Source organism: Equus asinus, chromosome 1, assembly GCF_041296235.1.
Source record: "Equus asinus isolate D_3611 breed Donkey chromosome 1, EquAss-T2T_v2, whole genome shotgun sequence".
NCBI lineage: Eukaryota > Metazoa > Chordata > Mammalia > Perissodactyla > Equidae > Equus > Equus asinus.
Window position 1 is genome coordinate 90,947,151 of NC_091790.1, and position 21,331 is coordinate 90,968,481.

The window sequence follows — 21,331 nt, forward strand, 5'->3', positions numbered from 1 at the left end:
TGGACAGTTTTCCTGCCTTGGTTTCCTGTTGACAAGCCAGAGTCCATAATGTCCCACAGAAAGCCTGTGCGGCTGCAGAAAGACACTTGGAAAATAAAGCAGCACCATAAGGACTTTGATTCTAATTACAGAGTTGTCATGTTGAAGAAAATTGGTTATGGGATAACAGAGAGATAAAATGTTTTGGTTTTTCTTAGTACGGTGAATTTGCCTTGGTAAACCTTAGTTCCATGATTTGTCTTCTTAGGCTAGTGTGGGTCAACCATATCTTCTTATGTGCTCTTTCTTGAAAGCAGACCTTTCTCAAATTGTTTTGTAGGTCAGCTGATGAACCCTTTCCTGGTTTTTCAGAGGTTGGGAGTCAGAGATCATTGCTGTTCTGTATTTACTTGCTCATTTGTTCCTTTATTCATTTATTTATTCACTACATATTTTTGAAAGTATTTTTGCATTAACAGAATACAAAGACAGGCCCTGTTCTTGTCACTCAGCTCTGCTGGTTTGGATTCCTTTCACCTCTCTTCTCTACTATGGTGAAGGGAAGGGTCTTGAAAATTAAAAAGTAAAATCACTCTGTTATTAGTGAAGCTCAATATAAAAATAACAATAGGTAATATTTGTTGAGCACTTAATACAGACTAGGTGTTGTTGTATGCCCCTTACGTGAATTAATGTCATTTAATCCCATAGCCCCTTAAAAACCACAACCATACACACTAGTCTTGAGTCTACCTCTGATCTTTCTGTTTCTCTCTTCTCTGTTCCCACCGCCTTCACCTGAATCCACGCCTCTGTTTGTGCTTATCTCAACTGTTGGATAAACTTCTTTTTCCCAGCTTTACTGAGATATGATTGACATAACATTGTGTAAGTTTAAGTTGTACAGTGTGTTGATTTGATATACTTATATGTTGCAAAATGATTACCACCATAGCTTTAGCTAACACCTGCATCATGTCACATAGTTACCATTCCTTTTTTTTGTGGTGAGAACATTTAAGATTTACTCTCCCAGCAACTTCAAAATATATAATGCAGTATGGTTAACTATAATCACCATGCTGTACATTACGTCCCCAGAACTAATTCATCTTGTAACTGGAAGTTTGTACTCTTTGACCCATATCTCCTCATTTTCCCCCTCCCCAGACTAGCAACCACCATTCTATTCTGTTTCTATGATTTTGACTTTTTTGGATTCCACACATAAGTGAGATCATACAGTATTTGTCGTTCTTGGTCTGACATTTTCCTTAGCATAATGCCTTCAGGATACATCCATGTTGTTACAAATGGCAGAATTTCCCTCTTTCTCATCGCTGAGTAATATTCTGGTGTGTGTGTGTGTGTGTGTGTGTGTGTGTGTGTGATATCTTTTTTACCCGTTCATCCACTGGTGGGCACTTAGGTTGTTTCTGTATTTGGCTGTTGTGAATAATGCTGCAATGAACATGGGAGTGCTGACATCTCTTTGAGATCCTGTTTTCGTTTCCTTTGCATATATACAGAAGTGGGATTGCTGGATCATATAGTGGTTCTATTTTTAATTTTGGGGGAAACCTCCATACTGTTTTCCATAGTGGCTGCACCAATTTACATTTCCCCCAACAGTGTAAAGGGTTCACTTTTCTCCACATTCTCACCGACACTAATCTCTTGTCTTTCTAGCCATTCTGACGGGTGTGAGGTGGTATCTCATTGTTTTGATTTGCATTTCCCTAATGATCAGTGATGTTGAACACCTTTTCGTGTACCTGTTGGCCATCTGTATATCTTCTCTGAAACACCGTTAATTTAGTTCCTCTGCCCGTTTTTTGATCGAATTACTTTTTCTTTGCTATTGATTTGTATCTGTTCCTTGTATATGTTGGGTATTAATCCCTTATCAGATATATGGTTTGCAAATATTTTCTCCCATTCCATAGGTTTCCTTTTCATTTTACTGATTGTTTCTTTCACTGTGCAGAACTTTTTCATTTGATGTAGTCCCTTTTGTTGATTTTTGGTTTTGTTGTTTGTGATTTTGATGTTACTTCCAAAAGATCATTGCCAAGACCGGTGTTGAGGAGCTTCTTCCCTATGTTTTCTTCTAGGAGTTTTATGGTACCAGGTCTTATGTTTAAGTCTTTGATCCATTTTGAGTTAATTTTTGTCAGTGGTGTAAGATAAGGATCCCATTTCATTTTCCTGCATGTGTTTCTCCATTTTTCACATGATCATTTGTTGAAGAGACTATCCTTTCCCCATTGAGTGTTCTTGGCTCCCTTGTTGGGTGTTAGCTGAATATGCAAAGGTTTATTTCTGGGCTCTCTGTACTATTCCATTGATCCATGTGTCTATATTTATGCCACTACCATACTATTTTGATTACCATAGCTTTTTAATATAATTTGAAATCAGGAAATGTGATGCCTCCAGCTATCTTCTTTCTTTGTTGTGAGTCCCATGAGGGCAAGGACCACAACTTTTAAATATTTGAACTCTCTGCCTAGGGCAGTGCCTGGCACACAGTGAACATCCCTGAACATTGAGTGTATGCATTTCCTTCTGGTCCCCACCATACAGTTAACATTCACTGTTTCCCAGTTCTCTGCCTGGGAAGAATTTGTTCCTCCTCCTTCATTTTGTCTCGGATACAGCATCTTGGATGTTCTCCACACAGTATTGTATGTCCTGTGAGTGCTTCCTAGATGGGACCGTAACGTGTACATATATTGAACCCCAATACCTGGCACAGTGTGTGGCACTCATGTTGGTCTTCAGTTCACACAGCTTATTTTCTACCAGCATGCTTCTCCCTGTTTTTATTTCCCATATTTTGGCACCTTTTCCCTAATCATAGATTTTAAGTGCTCTGGAGTCCAGTAGATCAGGGTTCAAATATTTGCTCTATTATTTTTCTTTCGTTGAGGTGAAATTCACATAACAAAATCAGCCATTTTAAAGTGAACAGTGCAGTCGCATTTGTGTAATCACATTGTTGTGAAGTCACTACCTTTATCCAGTTCCAAACGTTGCATCACTCTGCTCTATGCATTCCAGCCCTTGACCTTCTCAGTTAGCTTCTTTGTGAGATGTGAACAGGAGTGCTGACCTTCTGGTGTGTAGCATGGGGCCTGTGCATGGTCAGCACCGAAATCATATACAAGTATATACACACCCAAGGCCAGCTTGCATCTTTTCTCTGTGTGTATATGAAATTGGTACTGCTACACTGAACTTGCACTTTCCTGCACCAAGAGGGATGCTAGTGTGCTGACATACCCCTGTGCTCTGTGGTGCCGAGGAGGAGAACTGTTGCTTTCTGTCCACATCTAGGCTGTTGGGATATTTTATGCATAAAAGCTCTTCTCCCTGCTTTCCATCATGTAAGGGTAATAAGCATTTTTATCCAAGGGGAGTGAGGAGAAGTGGCTTAGATATATTCTACTTCGTCCAAGGTTATGTTGCTTAAGGATAGGTTTGCTGCAGGCCACACAGTAGCCACAGAAAGATCACAACCCTAACCAGAAGCACTTGGGCCTGTGGAAGACATGGGAACAACTCCGCTCTTCCTCAAAGCCAACTCTACTGTGGTTTCTGCAGAGCTGGCACAGATGGTGATGCAGGTAAAGTAAACTCATGTCCAGCTGCAGCCTACCTTCACTAGGGCCCTGGGCATCAAGATGTAGCATTCCAGGTTAGTGCCATGTGGTCTCCATTCTGCACCAGACCCCCCTTGTGACACATACTTAGTGTACAAGGTACTGCTCAAGGGGTGAAGATGACTGCTCCTCGTTCATCAGTCCGCAGACACTTACTGAGTGTCTGCCACATGTCATTGCTGAGATATGGTGCTGCAGGCCAGGGAAGGTGCCATGCTCCAGGGAGCTGTGGTATGATAATGTATAATTGGCCAGTTATTTTTGAAGCACCTTTAACATTAAATTTAAAAACCCTGAGTTATAACAGATCTCATTTAAAAAATATATTCCTAGTGTATTCTACCTTTTTATTTCTTCTGGGTAAAGTGCTTTATATGAGATTTTCCAAAATAGATAATTCCTTAAAGATATGTTAACTCAAGATGATGTCCTTTTATTCTGTTACAGGATTTTTTTTTCCCCTGCAGAAAATATATTCTAAACGACACCTCTGTTTTTTGCTTATAATTTATCACGGAACGCACAGGGGAGAAAGTATCCAGGTTGCAAACTTGTTTTAGAGTTTACTCTTGTATTTGAAATCTCATTTCATTTGTCTCACCAGAAATCCCATGTGGCATGCCTCCTACTTGTCTTCTTCTCTGCATGTTCCTGAATTTCATTCCTGCATTACAGTTATCAAGCTAATAGACACTAATTTTTTTTTAAAGATAATTAGATTTCCACTGTAGCTATCTAGGCATACAAAATTACTCTCACCTGTTTTGATTTCTTTATGCTAAATTATATCTCTCTCTGCCCTCTCCCTTCATCAAGGTCTCTTATTTCTTTAATTTTTATTTTACCAGTATTGAGCTGGAAGACTGCATATGTATATGTACAAATGAAATACCCTTCTTATTTTTGAAGAAAAAGTCCCTTTGGCATCCAAACAGAGAAGGAAGACATGTTTCAAACCTCTCTCCTGTTATCTTTCTTTCTTGCTGCCCTTCACCTCACTACCTTTCTTTACTGTCTACAGGCTGCTGTCTCAAAAGATTTTAATTAAAATGTGCCTTTTTGGTACTCTGGTTCAGGGTTTACTAGATATCTCTTCTTAGCAAGAACGTGATTTAAAAATAGCAGGGTAGTCATGTGGCATCTCCAAATTCAGTTCCCCTGTTCTTGTTCTCTACTTGAGTTTTCTGCCAAATAGTTGCTCATTCAACCCCCTTGTCTGCAGGGCTTAGAACACAATGTCAGCAGGGAGGGGCATGAGGTGAGATGATAAGGGAAAGACTGCCAAAGAGCACATCCTGGGGCTGTGGCAGGCACAGAGTGCACAGATGTGAAGGAGCACTTTTTCCTCTCTGTTTCATGAGAGTTCAGAAGGTACTACTGACAAAGGTGGCATTTTTCAGAGAAAAGTCTAAATGTAATTACAAAGCTACCTTAGTTTGGTATGCAGGTAGCTGCAGAAAGTGCTGAATTCTTTGTCCCTCATCAGGTGACTGGGAGCTATTCTTCTGTCTCAGGTGGTGCACCTAGTGCTCCTGCATGTGCTGGAGGGCAGCCCACCATTTGGCACAGGGGATGAGTTCTTGGCTGTCCTGTTCCCACCAGCTGAGTGACCTAGCAGGTCGTGTGGCCACTAGGCCTTAGCTGTCCTGTTACAGTGGTGATGATGTGGTAATGGTAACTACTGCATTTGGTGGCTTTGAGGTTAGATACTGCCGTGCATGTTCGTAATGTCCATATCGTCACTAATATTTGCAGTTTCATTATGGCTTGGAAAGGGTCAGTGGGTCTGTGTCCAGAGATGACCAGATGGCACCCTTGACTTTAGATGCAGGGACTGCTACCCTAGAGAGGCAGGAGTACTGGACTAACTTGCCTCACTGTGAGGCACGCTCTTGGTGACACTTCCCAGCTTGTCTCCAGTATCCAGAAGTTACAGGGGGCTTCTTGGTGCCTGAGTAGGCACTGCCATGCCCATAACCATCCCCTTCATGGGCAGTGGGGGCCTCTCAGATCAGGAGCAGTGTATCTCCTGTTTATAAGAAATGTCCCCCTCTCTGCTGAGATTTGCAACTTGAGCACTCCACAGCTTGTCCCAGAGGCTCTTTTGTCCATATGCTGCATCTGAGTAAGGGTATGTGTCTGCAAGAGTAGAGATGAGAAGGCTTTGGAGGCAGAGGCAGGCAGAAGGTGATACAGTGCTAAGTCTGTGTCAGAAACATGGACTCAGGTGAGTTTCCAAGTGTTGGGGACCAGGGACCTCCTGGCCTTCTCTGAAGTTGACAGTGGTGGAAGAACTTCACAGGGAGGCCTGGCAGGCGCTTACAGCCCTGGCTCACCTTCCAGCAGTCACCAAGATCCACCCACGTTCCCATGTCTCCCTTAGACTAAGAGCAGAATATGTCACTGAGTTTTCCCAGACTGTAGTTGAGACAGGGCCCTCCACTGTGTCAGGGGAATTGTGAGGGAATTAACTGTAATGCAAAGATTAAAAATAACCATAGATGACATTTATTGAGTGCTTATTAAAAATAATCATAGCTGACAGTTATTGCGTGCTTATCATGTGCAGTGCACTTTTCTAAGCATGTTACACATATAATCTTCTCCAGAAACCTTTTGATAGGGGCCCCCTCTCTTCCTTTCCTGCTGTTTCCACTGAGGGGTGTGGGTGCCTCTTTGGTGCTTTGGTACCATGCTCCATCATCGGATTTACTTTTGCCAAAATAAGACATCCATTGTCTCCTCCCTAGACTGGAAGTTCATCAAGGGCATGAGTTACGTCTTGTTGACTTTCATATCCTCTGTGCTTACACACTCTCTGGCACACAGAAGGATCTCAGTACACCTTTAGTAACTGACACAAATGATGGCCTGGGGAAGGGAAGAGTGACTCACCATCGTGCTTCGGTGATGGAAAGTCTTTTAGGGACTGGAAGTCAGGAGACCTTCTCTTGTCCAGCTCTGCCATTCAGTTGCTGTATGATCTTGGGAAAATCTTCTGGGCTGCCGTTTCCTCTGCTAGATAGTCTCCAAGGTCTCATCCTGCTTATTCTGTGACACCCTCTGGCTGGCTGTGCAGAATAATCTAGAGCATACAGAATAGAACATGAATGACCAAGCAAGCTTTTGTGTTGTAGCAGAGAAAGTGTACAAATGTGAGATGGATTTTAGCTCATTAAGGGTCGAACCTGCTTGCCAAGTACAAAGCAACCACCTGATATCTCCTTTCAAAGCAGTGAGTTATCTTTGTTCTGCCAGTCTTAGTGTTGATGCAACAGTGGGAACTAGAAGGTGGTGGGATGGATGTAGGAGCCTGTGACCACTCGTTGTTCCAGATTTTGGGTTCCTAAGACATCTTGTTAGGTGTTGAGCTGGAGCTTTCCAACAGTCAGGCACACTGACAGTTTATTCAGACAATGACTCTTACCATGTGATTTTAAACAAGCCAGAGAAAGCTAGTGATTTATGTGCAAGCTTCTTGTTCTTTATGAATAGCAATAAATCTAGTAATTCCTTCTAGAAAATTGAGGGTAGTTAGAAGTGTGTTGGGTCTTCCTAACTAGATACCAGTGACTTAAAAGCAAGCTAACCCAGTGGCCCTCTGGAGAGCTGGCAGGTGATAAAAATTTGACCCCAAAGGCAATCCCTGATTTTTCTGTATTATTCTCTTAGAATTCTAAGAAAGCCACAAGACCATTCCTATCTAGTTTCACTAATGAAATAACTGACAGCAGGAGATTCACCTGGGCCTGCAGCTTCTTCAGGGGTCTTTTGCATAACCAAGTTCTCTCTCCAGCTGCCACGTGGATGAAACAGAAGTGCTGGGCTTTTGGGTTCTGGGTGTTCTGTTTGCTCTCTTAGTTTTTGGCTCGTATCTAAGTACTATTGAAGGAGAGAATGTGCGAAAACGTCACTGAAGTCAGCTCTGCTGAGACTCAAGGGAATCCTCACACTGCCTAGCTCAAACAGGGAACAGAAGGGAACAGACGGATGGAACACATTTTGGTCAAGAATAACAGCGGGATAGGATCTGTGAAACAGAATTAATGAATACACCCAGCAGGGTTGTGCATTAATTCCTAAATTAAATGCATTAACGCTTATTGAGTACCCATTACCTCCACACCACTGCTATAGGGGAGGGAGCAAGCCTCTAGGACCATGGGAAGTGAAGCTGGGGAGGCAGGCACTGCCCTCCAGGAGCTCAGGTCCATAGCTTATCTAGCAGTTGTGTGTGCCCAGCACTGGGCAGAGGCCATTCCTTCTAGTGCTGGTCTTCTCTGGCCATCGATTTTGATCAGGTCATTTTCAGGCTTTATTCTAAGCCTCCCATTGGAGTGTTAGAGCTTCTGTGAAAGTACTCACGTTACCCTGGTTTATTGTGTCTCTCTGGGTTCATTTCTCTGCTGTAAATAATTAATGCTGTGAGTGGGTAAAGTGCTATTTGCAGGTGTCAGATCAAGATCTCAGAAATAGGCTTCGCAGAGCCAGTGCCTGGCTAGGCCACCTTACCTGCCTGCTAGAGTTGGAGGTGCCCAAATCAGTTCCAGGGGCCCTGAGATACAAGGCCGCCTCTGACCATTTGGCGGTGCTGGTGTCAGACCCTGGGCCTGATGGAGAGTTCCCTCTGTGCCAGGTCAGCTGGACAGCATGTGCCCAGCTCTTACCAGCAGCATTGGGATTTGAGGGATGTGCAGGGTGAAAAAGGGTTGTAGGGGTAGGGGGCAGGGGTACTCCCTTCATTGTGCATTTCTCCACACGTCCCTTTCCCCCTACCCTTGCTGTTCTGCCATGATGAGGCAGCTGAGCATAGCCTTTGATTAATAGCCTGCGGAGAGGGAGGTGTCTGATCTGGGGACATATAGTTTAAAGAATTTCTGTTCTCCCTTCGTTCTTTTTTTGGGTTTATCGATGAAGCTTCCTTGGGTAAGCTGGAGGCATTTTCTTGTCCTTAGAACAAGGAGAAAGATTTCACTCGTAATCCTCCTTTAAGATCTCTAGACTCTTGCTATGGTCTGAATGTTTATGTCCCCCCAAAATTCGTGTGTTGAATCCTCATCCCCAAAGGTGATGGTATTGGGAAGTAAGGTCTTTGGGAGGTGGTTAGGTCATGAGGGCTGAGCCTGCATAAAAGCGCTTATAAAAGAGGCTCCAGAGAGACCTCTTGCCCCTTCTTCTATCTGAGGACATGGTGAGAAAGCACTGGCTTTGAACCAGGAAGAGGCCTTCATGGGAACGTGATGATGATCTTCATCTTGCACTCCCAGTGTCCATAACTATGAGAAATAAATTTCTGTTGTTTATAAGCCACCCAGTCTGTGGTATTTTATTATAGCAGAACAGACTAAGACAGCCCCTAAAATGTCATGTTTTTATATATGTTCTGTAACTTGATTTTTTTCATTAACTGTATATTGTAAATGTTCTTCTAAATCAGCATACAAAGAAACCTCATTGTTTTTGATGGTGACAGCATTCCCTTAGGAGGTACCATAATTCATTTTCACATTCCCCTATAATTATTGTACATTCAGGTAGTGCCAGTTTTGTTTTTACTATTGAAGGTCCATAGTTCCTTATCTATTATTCTAAAATTTAAAGCAGTGCTCACAAACAAATTTTTTAATAATTCACTTGGTAGCAAGAATGGATTTAAACAGACATGAAGCTATTTATATTCTTTTTAAAATTCTATTTAGTACAATGTGTTAAAAGATAAACTGAGGCATATTAAAATTTTTAAGAGTTTATGTGAGCACATATTGATTCAAATCAGGCAGCACTATACAAGAAGTGGTTAGGAGCACTCCACCGACAAAAGCCAGGGACAGGGTTTTTTTCAGAGAAGCAAAGGAAGGAAATTATTTGATTGGCTATAGCTTAAGTGGTTGTTTGAGACAGCCTGGTTGGCTGTGTTTGGTTGATCTTCTTAACCTTGAGGTATTTATAGGCACTGACTCTGGCTTACATTCTGGTTTGCTTACCTAGGCTACGAAAGCATTAGAGCCAACTCATCTAATGGCCCCCTTATTTGATGACTTTAATAGATGTGTTGTATATTTCAATGCAGATCTTGCTGGTAGTATTATGTAATACATGGTATTACATGTCTTACCATTCTTGAATCCTAACAGTTCTGAATTCTCTGCATATTTGGTCGTAGGAGTTTGGAGAAAAGATTTTTGGTGTGCCCCAGTACTCAGTAAACATCTTCCTGCATACTATCTTTATAAACTAGAACTTATTTTTGTCATGGGATGAATTCGCAGAAAAAGAATTGCTGAAGCAAAGGTTATGCTTATTTTACATTTTACTAAATACTGCCAGACTAGCCACCCTGAAGGTTGTCATAATCAGCCATCAGTGTGTGAGAACACCTGTTTCCAACCATCCTCACCAGCACTGGGAGTAACATGGTATCAAAGTACACTTTGTATTCTGAGTTTATGTTAGTTAATGTGTTCTCCCATCATAAGGAGTTTCATTTCTACTGCAACATCACTTCTGCTTAAGGCAAAACACTTATGATGTACCAGGAACCATGGTAGGTACCTGGGCTGTACATAGAGGAGTGAGATAAGACTGCTGTTATGCTCATAGTCCAGCATGGAGGACAGATGCCTTTAACAATGAACGGTAATACTGTCCTCAGTGAGAGCCATATAAATGGAAATCCATCAAAGGGAGGATCATGACGTAGGAGGGAGGATGAGGGGATGCTGTTGGGAAAGATCTCACAGAGCTTATCTTTGAAGGGTGAGGAGCAGTTTCAGAGGCTATAGTGAGAGTGTAAGGCATGGAAGTAGGAAAGTACATTGTGTATTTGGGGAACCACAAGGCTAGAGTTTAGGGTGCCTGGCAGGAGGTGAGATGGAAAAGGAAGGGTGAGGCTCATTGAGAAGGATCTTGAGACTCCTCCTGCACAAAGCAAGGCAATGGTGTCAGTTTGGTCTTTCAGAAGGCTGTCAGGACAGTACTTGGATGGGGGTTGGGGACTGGAGGTAAGGAAATTGTTGCTGTAGTAGGGGTAAAATATGGAGGGTCTGACTCTGAGTGAGGATGGGGGCTGAGGAACAAGGTGGTGGGCTTCAATAATATTTCACAGAAGAATCGATGTGGGGATAAAGGAAGTCAATAACTCAGAGGCTTCTGGTTGGGCAGGCAGTGAGAGACACCAGGAAAAGAACAGATTCAGGGAGGGACTTAGCAGAAGAGGAAGTGGAGGATGTCAGCTGTGTACATGTTGAGTTTGAAGTTCTTGCAGAATATCCAGGAAATATGGACAGGGGGAGTTTCTCTTTTGCAGCCCAGGAGGGAGTCCAGAGACAGAATGTAGATTTAAGAGTTCTGAGCATGTAAATAATAGTTAACCAACACAAGTAAAAATAAAGCTGAGAAAGTAAGCTGGGTGTCAACTTGAATCTAATTTTCTAGAGTTTTTAGCTAATGAGTGCTAGAATCTATCTGCTTTCCAGATCTCTTTGCCAAATTCCTGTCATTCCATTTGTATTTGCTATGCTCCTGTTATTTCAATGAGATAAAGTTTATTATCAGATTTAAAGTCTGTAGGATCATAGGATCAAGGTCTTGTGTTTTTCATTTTCCATATTACTCATTATTCTGGTGGACAGAGTTGATTTTTTTTCAATCTGAGAGTTATCAGCCCAAAACTAGAAGAATAAGCCCCCTGTTTCCTAGGATAGAGTTTAATAGAACTGATGTTAAATGGTCGGCAATTTACTGAAAGGAGAAAAGAGGAGAAACCTCTACACCAGAAACATAAGGGTAGAGTTTCAAAACCTGGAATTAGTAGAGGTCAGCAATAGTTTAAAGAGTCTCAGTCCCTCTTGCTCATCTTCTCACCTCAACTTGGTGCAACTGGGCTCTGAGGCAGCAGCCATTCAAGGGTTAAACTGATAAGGAAATGAGCACTTTCTACCTCATTTGGTCTATTAATTTTAGGGCTTATAATAAGCATTTATAACGCTTTCTCCCATGGTAGAAGTAGAAGTAAAATTTCCCTAGGTAAATCTCATCTGCTACCCTAAATACAACCAATCTGGGTTTACTCAAGTTTGAGATGTTTTGTAGTAAGAGATGTGCCTCTGCAGGAATGACTTATAGGGCAGCCGTCCTCCCCACTCTCAAAGTCTCGAGGTTGGATCTCATCAGAGCTACTGTGGTCGCCTCTTTAAAATCCAGACATGTTTGACTTTGCCATTGGGTATGTCAACCAGATCAAAATTAAAAGATCATCAAAATATGACCATATGTCTCAACAGGCACATTCCTGCCTATCAGGGAAACCAAGTCAGACCAAGAAGGAAAAGATTCTGACATGTGAATCTCTGCTGAAGTTCACAGAAAGAATAAACCATCAATTCATCCTCAGGTCTGTGAAGTTTTTGACTTCACAGCCAGACAAATAAAAGGTCTAAAACCTGTGATTGGAAAGATGAAAGTTCTTTTTAAAAAAGCCTTTTTTGGGGCCAGCCTGGTGGCATAGTGGTTAAGTTCGCACGCTTCACTTTGGTGGCCCAGGGTTTGCAGGTTCAGATCCCAGGTGCAGACTTAGCACTGCTCATCAAGCCATGCTGTGGCAACATCCCACATAAAATAAAGGAAGATTGGCACAGGTGTTAGCTCAGTGACAATCTTCCTCACACACACAAAAAGGAAGTTTGGCACAGATGTTAGCTCAGTGACAGTCTTCCTCACACACACAAAAAATCCTCACAGATACTCAATATTGAAATTGACCAGAACATGTCTATTACCTTGATTGGGGTGATGGTAAGATGGGTCTTTGCATATGTCCAAACTCATCAAATTGTACATATTAAATCTGTGCAGTTCTTTGTATATCACTTATACCTCAATAAAGCTGTTTTTTAAAAAAAACTGATCAGAAAAGCCAAACCAACATCCTCTTCACCCTCCAGGTTCCTGCTGGTGTCAAGAGAGGACTAACAGGCAAGAGTACTCCAGATTTAGTCACTGGTTCTCAGTCCTGGCCATGTACTACAGTCACCTGAGGAGTGATTCCCAACCTTCAGGCATAAGTATTTTTTTAAAGTCACCCAGTAATTCTCATGTGAGATGATGTTGAGAACCACTGCTTTCCAGAGTGCTCATCACAGAGCAGTGTCACCCCTCGACGCTGCAGGGTCCTTCCTGGACCTCCTCCTTTTCTGTTTGAGTTATCTCCACATGTAAAGGGTTCTACAGGGGAGGACTTACTGCTGCCTCACTCAAATGGAGAACTCCCCTCACAGCAGGGTGGAGTCCTAAAGGCAAAACTGGAGATATTATCTGCTGTGTTATGCCATATTAAGGCTGAAAATAATTACGTTAAATAGTATAATAAAAAAGCTAGTTATAGGAAGGTAGAATTGGTGGTGAGTAATAGATTTTAGGATAATACACTCAATGTTGGGAAGGAGATGGCTGTGCATCTGGAGGGGTTAGGAGATCTCTATGGAGTTAGTGGGAAACTCTGCAATATAACAGATGTCCTCATTTAGGAGGCAGGAGGTGCGAACACTCAGGATGTCAACATTCTTAGGAAGTAAGCAGCCCACCAAGCCAAGATTTTTCTCCTTTTTGTTCTTTTCACTGAGGAAGATTCACTCTGAGCTAACATTTGTTGCCGATCGTCCTCTTTTTTTGTCTGAGGAGGATTAGCCCTGAGCTAACATCTGTGCCAATCTTCCTCTGTTTTGTATATGGGACACTGCGACAGCATGGCTGACAAGTGGCATAGGTCCACGCCTGGAAATGCGAGCCTGGGCTGCTGAAGCAGGGCATGCCAAACTTAACCACTATGTCATAGGGCTGGCCCCCAAGCTGAGATTTTTAAGAGGACATGTATGAAAGATGAAAAGTGGGCTCATTAACCAGGGCAGTTGCCACCCAGGGTGGGAATTTCTGTGAAGGCTTTAGGAGAGTCTTCTCTCCTAAAGATTATTAAAGGAATGTTTTGTGATCATTTAGAACTAATTTGGTTTTTGCCCCTCTAATGTCCTGTGAGGTTGGGCTCATTTCTTCAGTGGGACCATAAGACTGGAGGATCTGTGAGTTGACAGTTTGCTGAGCATCATGGAGATATTTGATAGCATCTCACTCATTATCTCAGCTTATCAGATACGGAATTCTGTTCCAAATAAATATGACAGTTAGGAGGATTTATAGCTGGTATCATAGTTGTACCTATAAAATTATGATTAATAAAATATCATCTTGGAAGGAAGGTTTCTAATGGAATTCACCATTGGCTCCATCATCAATATTTTATCATTGATTTGATGAAAATAATGGAAGCTATGATATAGCAATCATATTCACAAGTTGTAGGGAGAGAAAGTCTTGGATCCATTTCCTCTTTCTTTTTTTTTCTTTTCTTAAAATTCACTTCCCCTTTCTTTTTATCCAGGCGGTGAACTGATCTGATTGAACTGCATCTAGGACAGCTGGTTAGAAGACATCTAGTGGTGGGTTCATTCATGTGCCTGAAGGCTCCTTCTCTCTCTTCTCCTGTGTTGTCCTTCCTTTCCGTCTACACCCCTGGTCTTCTTGATGAGGATCCAGGCTGCCCCAGGGAGTAGCCCAAGACATCCTTCCCTTCATGCTGATGTATATCATCCTCCGGGAAGCATAGGATGTCCTGACCTGATCCGATCTGATTCTTGTCTAAAGTTATAGACCTACCCAATAACCAGACCCCACCTACACCAATACCATTTAAAAGACTTTTACATCATCTTTCCTTTGTCTTGTAAAGAAATAACTCACATACCTATGCCTTAAATTTAGCCCTACCCTCAACCCATGTTTGCAGCTCTTACTGCCCATGGGTCCTGTCCGCATGCCTCAGCTCTTACTGCCCATGGGTCCTGTCCCCATGCTGTTCTCTGAATAAAGGAGCACTGCTCCCAGAGCTTGATAGTCCAAGAAATCTTTCTTTCAACTCTTCGGCTCACAAAGCCCACATCATTCTCTCTGTGACATTCCATGTAGCTAGGCCAGAACTCACTTTGTGGGGTGGCCTTCTCTCTTTCTCTTCCTTTGACTTTCTTACTCCAGACAGCCTGCCAGACTTTGGGGAAGATTTCAGGTTTAGGATTACAGCTTTAGGGCATGGAAAGATTCTATTCTGTGTACAGGCCCAAGCCTTGTTCTCCACCTGACCTTCCTGTGGAGTTATTGGACAGTACCATGCTAAGTCGTCTGCTGTGGGATCATTGCAGAGAGAAGAAGCAGAATCAGCTGGGTAGTATTCAGCATTCCTGGGTCCCAAAAAATTTGACTTGGATTCTTCATTTATATGACAGAAAACCAGAAGGAATAGTGAAGGCTTTGAGTGACAGAATGAGGCTCCAACAGCTCTTGACGGGCTGAAATCATGGCCCACATTTCATAAGTTTAAATTTTATTATAGATAACACTAAGATCCTATATTTAGGTCCCCAAGCCCTACTGTGCCTGTATAATAATGGAAGAGGGAATTTACTGAGAAAATCTCAGTTGACAGAAAGTTCATTATGATTCAGCTGTGTTATGGTTGCTAAAAAATTAGTACTATCTGTGGCTGCAGTATGTGTGGAAAAGAGAGTGAACCAGAATCCTCTTGATGATGGGAAACTAAGATTTTATCCCAACTGGTCATACTTTCCTGGATAAGAGAAGACTCAGGAAACCATGAGAACCTCTTCACATGTGATAGGGCTGGCTTATTCTGTGGTGGCCCAGCAAGGCGGGAGTGGGACTAGTGGGGGCCAGACTTGACTTCTGCACAAGGAAGAATGCCCTTTAATCACAGAAGGCGTGTGCCTCAGGGATCCTGCAGCAGGGAGTGGACAGCTCTGCTTAGGGAGGTTGAAAGGGAAAGTCAGTTATGGGATGTGGTCAAGGGTGGATTCCTGGATACAAGTCAGGCACAGAGCTTTTCAGGCTCTTTGAGGATATTTGCCAAGGGCATTCAGTGGTCTGAGGATCAAGCTAACCTCTGCCCCATCCCTGCAAGGTTTCACTTCCCCTTTGGAGTTTTCTCCAGATCTTGTAGGGATTTGTTTAGTTTTTCCGAGGAACCAGATTTCTTACAGGTTAATTGAAGTTTTCTGATAACCCTGAGTATATTTCCTGATTCTAACCTGGGAAGCTGCCTTCAAGCATCTGCCATGTGCTTCACTGTGTGGGAAAACACAGATGATCATAAAAGTAGTATAAGAAGTGGGTTCAGATATCAACATACATATGGTATGTAATTGAGGAGACCAGCCTAACTGTCAAGCTAAGAAACTTGGATTGGACAGGGAAAAAAATGTTGTCCTGGTAGACACTTGAAGGAAGAGAATGGTTTGCTGAGACTTAATCAGCAGGTGAGGGAAAGGATTGGCCTTTTAAATGAAATGATGTTGACAGGAATTTACTTAAAACTCTACAGTTGGGGTTTTTTTTTTAAGCCGTGTCCTGTTCTTTATTTAACAACAAAAACATTGAACCCCCGTGAACTCCCTCTCTAGACCTCCACCCTAAGTACTTGACTCCTGTTTTAGTTGTTCCACCAGATCCTGAGATGGTTTTCCATGAATGAGTTTAATATAAATTACCATTTACCCCACACGAAAAAGTTTACATATCAGCGTTTGGCCATTTTTCTTTAATAGGAAGATTTCATGATTTGATTAACATTGAACACTCCCTGACTTAATATGTTATCCTTTTCTACTCTTGAGATTTATGTGACTGAAAGGCGTAGAATCAATGTGTCTACTGGGCAGATCCCTTCCCTCCTGATAGTGCTAAGTGTAACGTGCTAACTTCTTAGATTCCTAAAACTCCCAAAGGGGCCATCCTATTACATTTGCATTTGATCACTGCTATGACACATTTCTAACTGGTGGCATTCCTCCTTTTACGTTATGCCTCCTTTTACATTATGCATATGCCTCCTTTTACATTATGCCTCCTTTTACATTATGCATCCTCAGGACCACATCACCTATCTTTTACTTGGGGAGAGAGGCCAGACACCCTCATTTTATGTCTGTGATGTACTTAGTTACAAATTAACACCTGCTCAGAGTGGACCATCCATTTTTCTGATCTTGTCAGAACTGTATATTTGGATCCTGGAATACAGTGAAGAATCCTTGGCTAACAGGAAGCAATTCCGGGGGCCCATTTCTGCTGATATACATGTTCTTATCACTCTTTTGAAGCAAGTGTGTGTGTTTTGTGTAATTACATATGTTGAGGAATGGATTTAGTTAAAAGTGATGTTTCTTCCTTTCTGCTGCAAGTCTGAGAATCTGACACACAGAATGAGAAGGAAAATTCTGTTCTGTTGTCTCCATCCTGATTTGTTCTGTATCCAGGTTAGTGAAGGTAACAGGCTTTGTTAGTCTTCAGCTGACCTTTGGAACACCAGTGCCGTTTCAAGGCTTAGGCACTAGGAACACAGACCTAGTGCATCAGAAAATGGGTCATTTAGTATGCTAGACTACTTGCTAAAGTTTACTACTTCTAATTAAGCTTCGTTACACTTAATCTTCTTTTTATAGTAACCGCTGTTTGAAATATCAACAGGTATGTGCTTAGGGCCCCAGTTTACCAGTAGGTTCATTGAAAGAAAGCAACAGAGAGAAAGGGGATAACAGTGTCACTCCAGGGGTAATTGCATGTTCCTTCAAGTGGCTGACACTCACCAGCATCCACATCTGGAGCCAGGCCAGGACTGCAGATGAGCCACAAGGATACTTGGAGTGAATGGGTCTGCAGCTAAACAAGAGAGCATAAAGGATACTCTGTTTTCAGAAAAGAAAGCAGATGATCAGTTGACAACATATATTTGCTGCTGGTATTCGAAATTTGGATCCTGAAAAGTGAGAGCTGGAGCACATAGATGTTGAATCTTGCCAACAGAGAGTAATTTGAATTAGGAATTCAAAATCATTATAATGCTTCATTCTCAGGCTGAGGGGTGTGTAACCTTCGTTCTCAGGCTGAGGGGTGTGTGTGTGTGTGTGTGTGTGTGTGTGTGTGTATAGAATTTGAGACGAGGCTCTAAATGTCTAAAAGCTTGTAGAGATTCTCGTCTTGTGTGCTTCCCTAACATGGAACCAGGATGCTGCAGAGGCTTAGGTTTCAAAGCAGAAAATGCTTCCTCATAAGTGTGATTCTGAAAAGGAGGCATTTTAGCAAATTCAGCTCTTGAAAGATGATCCATACATTAAATTTTTATCCCTGTACCTGCTTTCCTCTTTCATATCAAGTTTATGGTTACCAGACTTGGATGGACTCCAAGTACCCCTTCAGCCCTGGCTCTGCCTAGAGCTGAGGCAGCTGTAGTTTTCGTTAGGGGAAAAACTCAGAGGGAGAGACACAGAAAACATCATGGTGGCAAAGGCTGTAGAACAATGGAGAGAAATGGTTCTGAGCCCAGAACATCGCAGTCTTGTTCCTCCTAAGTCACAGAGATATTCCATCTCTGTTCTCCACCCTTTTGCAGCCACCTACCATCCTCCTTCAGAGGCTATTTTCAAGTAGGCAGGTGAACAGGGGGCATTCCCACTTGAGAGGGTCTTCGCGAGAGTTACATCCTCTAGAATTTGATCATTGCAAGACATCTTATACTATAGTTAGGAGGAAAAATGCAATAGCCATTTGACCAGTGTCACCCAGGCAGAAGTCATGGGGGACAAGAAAGAGGTTTAAGCCCAGTACCATGGACAGCAGGAAGTGACCTACTCAGGGAACTTGGACCTGAAGCTGCCCAGAACCCACCGGATGAAAGAAGCTGATCTAGAAACAACAGAAACTTGAGCCTGTCCACTTTTGACTTGGGGCTTCTGCAACAGTAGCTTTGAAGAAACATGCTTTATGTTGTAGCCTAGTTCACACATATCTGTGTGGGAGCATGTGTGACCAAAACATAAGTTTCACAAAACAATTCTTATATGTGATGTCCTCTGATTTTTTTAAAATCGATTTTTACCTTTACAAAATGCATGTCACAACCCAGTAACTTGATTTCACAGTCTGCTAGTGGGTCACAATAGTTGAAAAACATTGTTCTGTTGTATAACATTATCGAAGCGTTGGTAGTTCTTTCCAAATTGACACCAAACTTTTACCTAAAGTATCTTACTGTATTATTTCTGTCTTTTGTGATTAAGTCATCTTAGAGAGTTCTTGACATAGAATAGTGGAGACGTTTCTGGGAATCTTTATGGTCAATATGCAGGTTAAACAGTGAACCCCTTCAGGCATTATTAAAGAGTGGTTGCTGGATTCCTGCCTGTGGGTTCTGTCCCAGGGCTTCCTGCCATTTGACCAAGGATTCTCAGCTTTCCTCACATTGTCTCTGTTACCTGGTCTTGCCAGATTCCCACCACTTCCTTCCCACTACCTCTGGGCTTGATTTGTCCTCTGGGAATGGCTCCTGCCACATTAAACTTCACTTTCCCCCAACACCTTCTCACCCTCTGTCACTTTCTTAGGTATCACTGCCCTGCTTCTCCTTGACTTTTCCAGTTGGTTCATTCACATGGGCTAAATGATAATGGAGTCTCACATGGTTACTGTTAATAAGTACAGTTACACCATGCCAACGCTGTGATGCCTTTGTCCGTAGCAGCTTGTAAAAGGCCAAGGAAGAACAGGAAAACCAAGTAGGGACAGAGAAGGTGGCCCTTTGGTGATAAAAGACTCAGTGTCACCAAAGAGGCAGTGCCTGTGCAAAACGCTTTCCTGAAATGCTGACCAAAGTCCATTATTGGCTTTAGCATATAATGACCTGGGCTGACAGGAGGTACAACATCCCTAATGCCTTGTTTTCTGAGGTTTTTTCAAACATGGAGCTGATAATACTTACCTTGTGTATGGATGCTTTGCGTGACAGTTGTGAAGGACTTGACCTGATGTCTAGAAGATAAGGAGTGCCCATAATCTGTAACCTTTGTTCTTATTTTTATTAGTATTCTATTCCTTTGTAATAAATTACTGTAAAGTTAGCAGATTGAAACTACAGATATTTATTGTCTTACAATTCCTGTATGTCACAAGTCTTGGCATGGCATCGATGGGTCCTTTGCTATGGGTCTCATAAGCTAAAATCAAGGGATTGGCTGGGCTGTGTTCTCATCTGGAGCTTGGGGTCCTCCTGCAACTTCATTCAGGTTATTGGCAGAATTCAGTCCTTGCAGTTGTAAGTCTGAGGTCCTAGTTCCCTTGCTGGCTGGCTGGGGGTTGCACCCAGCTCCTGAAGATCACCCTCAGTCCTAGCCATGTGGCCTTGTCACAACACACAGTTACTTCTTCAGAGACAGCGGAAGAGCCCCCAGTCTGCTATGGCAGAGTCTTAGACAACATACCACTTTATGTAATGTTCCGTAATCAAAGGATGTTCCATAATCCATCCCATCATATTCATAGGCCCCTCCATACTCAAGGGGAGGGTGTCATGCAGTGAGGGTATCATACTAGGAGCGGGAATCTTGGGGTCATCTTTGAATTCTGCCTACCACATTATCACATTTATCATGAATTTAATGTAATTGCTAAGGACTCTTGTCTTTGCAAATTCACGATAGGAAACAGTCCCAACTCTTTTGGTTTACAATTAATTGTCTGAACTCTACCTTCCCCCAAAGCAAAAAATTATTTATCTCCCTTAAATGAGTCCCCTCCCTACATACGTACACACACACACACACACACACACACACACACACACAGGTTACTGAGACCATTGAGATTCTTTGGGAGGAGGGTGCCAAGGAATTTCTGTGGACGATGCTCTGTGTCACATTAGCAGACAGTGCTGTTCATGCAGTGCTGGGTCCTTGCAGGTCCAGCCCAGGTCCAGATTTACCCCAACCCCTGGACGTTTTATTTTCTCTCACACTGTGTGCTTAACCGTTCTTCTCCACAGTGCAACTATGGTGTCTGTGGAGCTAGGCCTGGAGAGTCCAGCAGCACCATCCATCCTAGAACCAGCACTCAGTCCTAGCACTGAGGCCCCTGTGCTGCTCAGGTCATTGCCAGGCAGGATTTCTGTGTGGTTTCTGCTCAGATGTCATTTCAATGAGTCATCCCTGAACACCTTGTTTAAAATTGTATCATCTACCACCTCCTCCCCTGTGCTCTCAACTGCCAGCTCCTGCTTTATTTTTCACCATAGTGGAACCTCTTGCCATCCATCACAGTTCATATTTTCTTGCCTATTTCTCTCTTCTAGAAAGAAAGCTCTTCCACAGCAGGGTCTTCTGTCTGCGTTGCTCCCCGCCTAGGACCAGTGCAGAGCTGAGGTCCTAGTAGCACTCTGTGGCTTTTTGTTGGATGCTGGTTATAAGAACCAGCAGCATTTTTAAGCACAAATTTCGGTGCCCTCTTGGTTATTGGTTGGTTAAAGCAAGTTAAACAGATTATCTCATGTCACCTGCTTATGGGAGCATCTCATTGAGATCATAACTGTTTCTACCTAGAGGGTAGAAGGTCATGTTCATGGACTATGGGAGGACTGGATGTGTAAACATCTGTGTTGTGTAGACAATGGTGTGTGTGTCCATGGGTGGTGGTGGTGCTGGTTGTGGTTGTGGTTGGGCAGGTGGTTGTCCTTGAAATGATAGAGGATTTAGTGGCAGTTGGGTGCTGGGTGTTTAAACAGATAGAAGCAGCCCCAGGAG

General features: G+C 42.7%; 1 protein-coding gene across 2 annotated transcripts in view; it reads left to right on the top strand.

Annotated features, from left to right (window-relative positions):
* VOPP1 (VOPP1 WW domain binding protein) overlaps positions 1-21,331 on the top strand; it is a 119,176-nt gene that overhangs the window by 61,136 nt on the left and 36,709 nt on the right. The gene's annotated exons all lie outside the window — the stretch shown is intronic.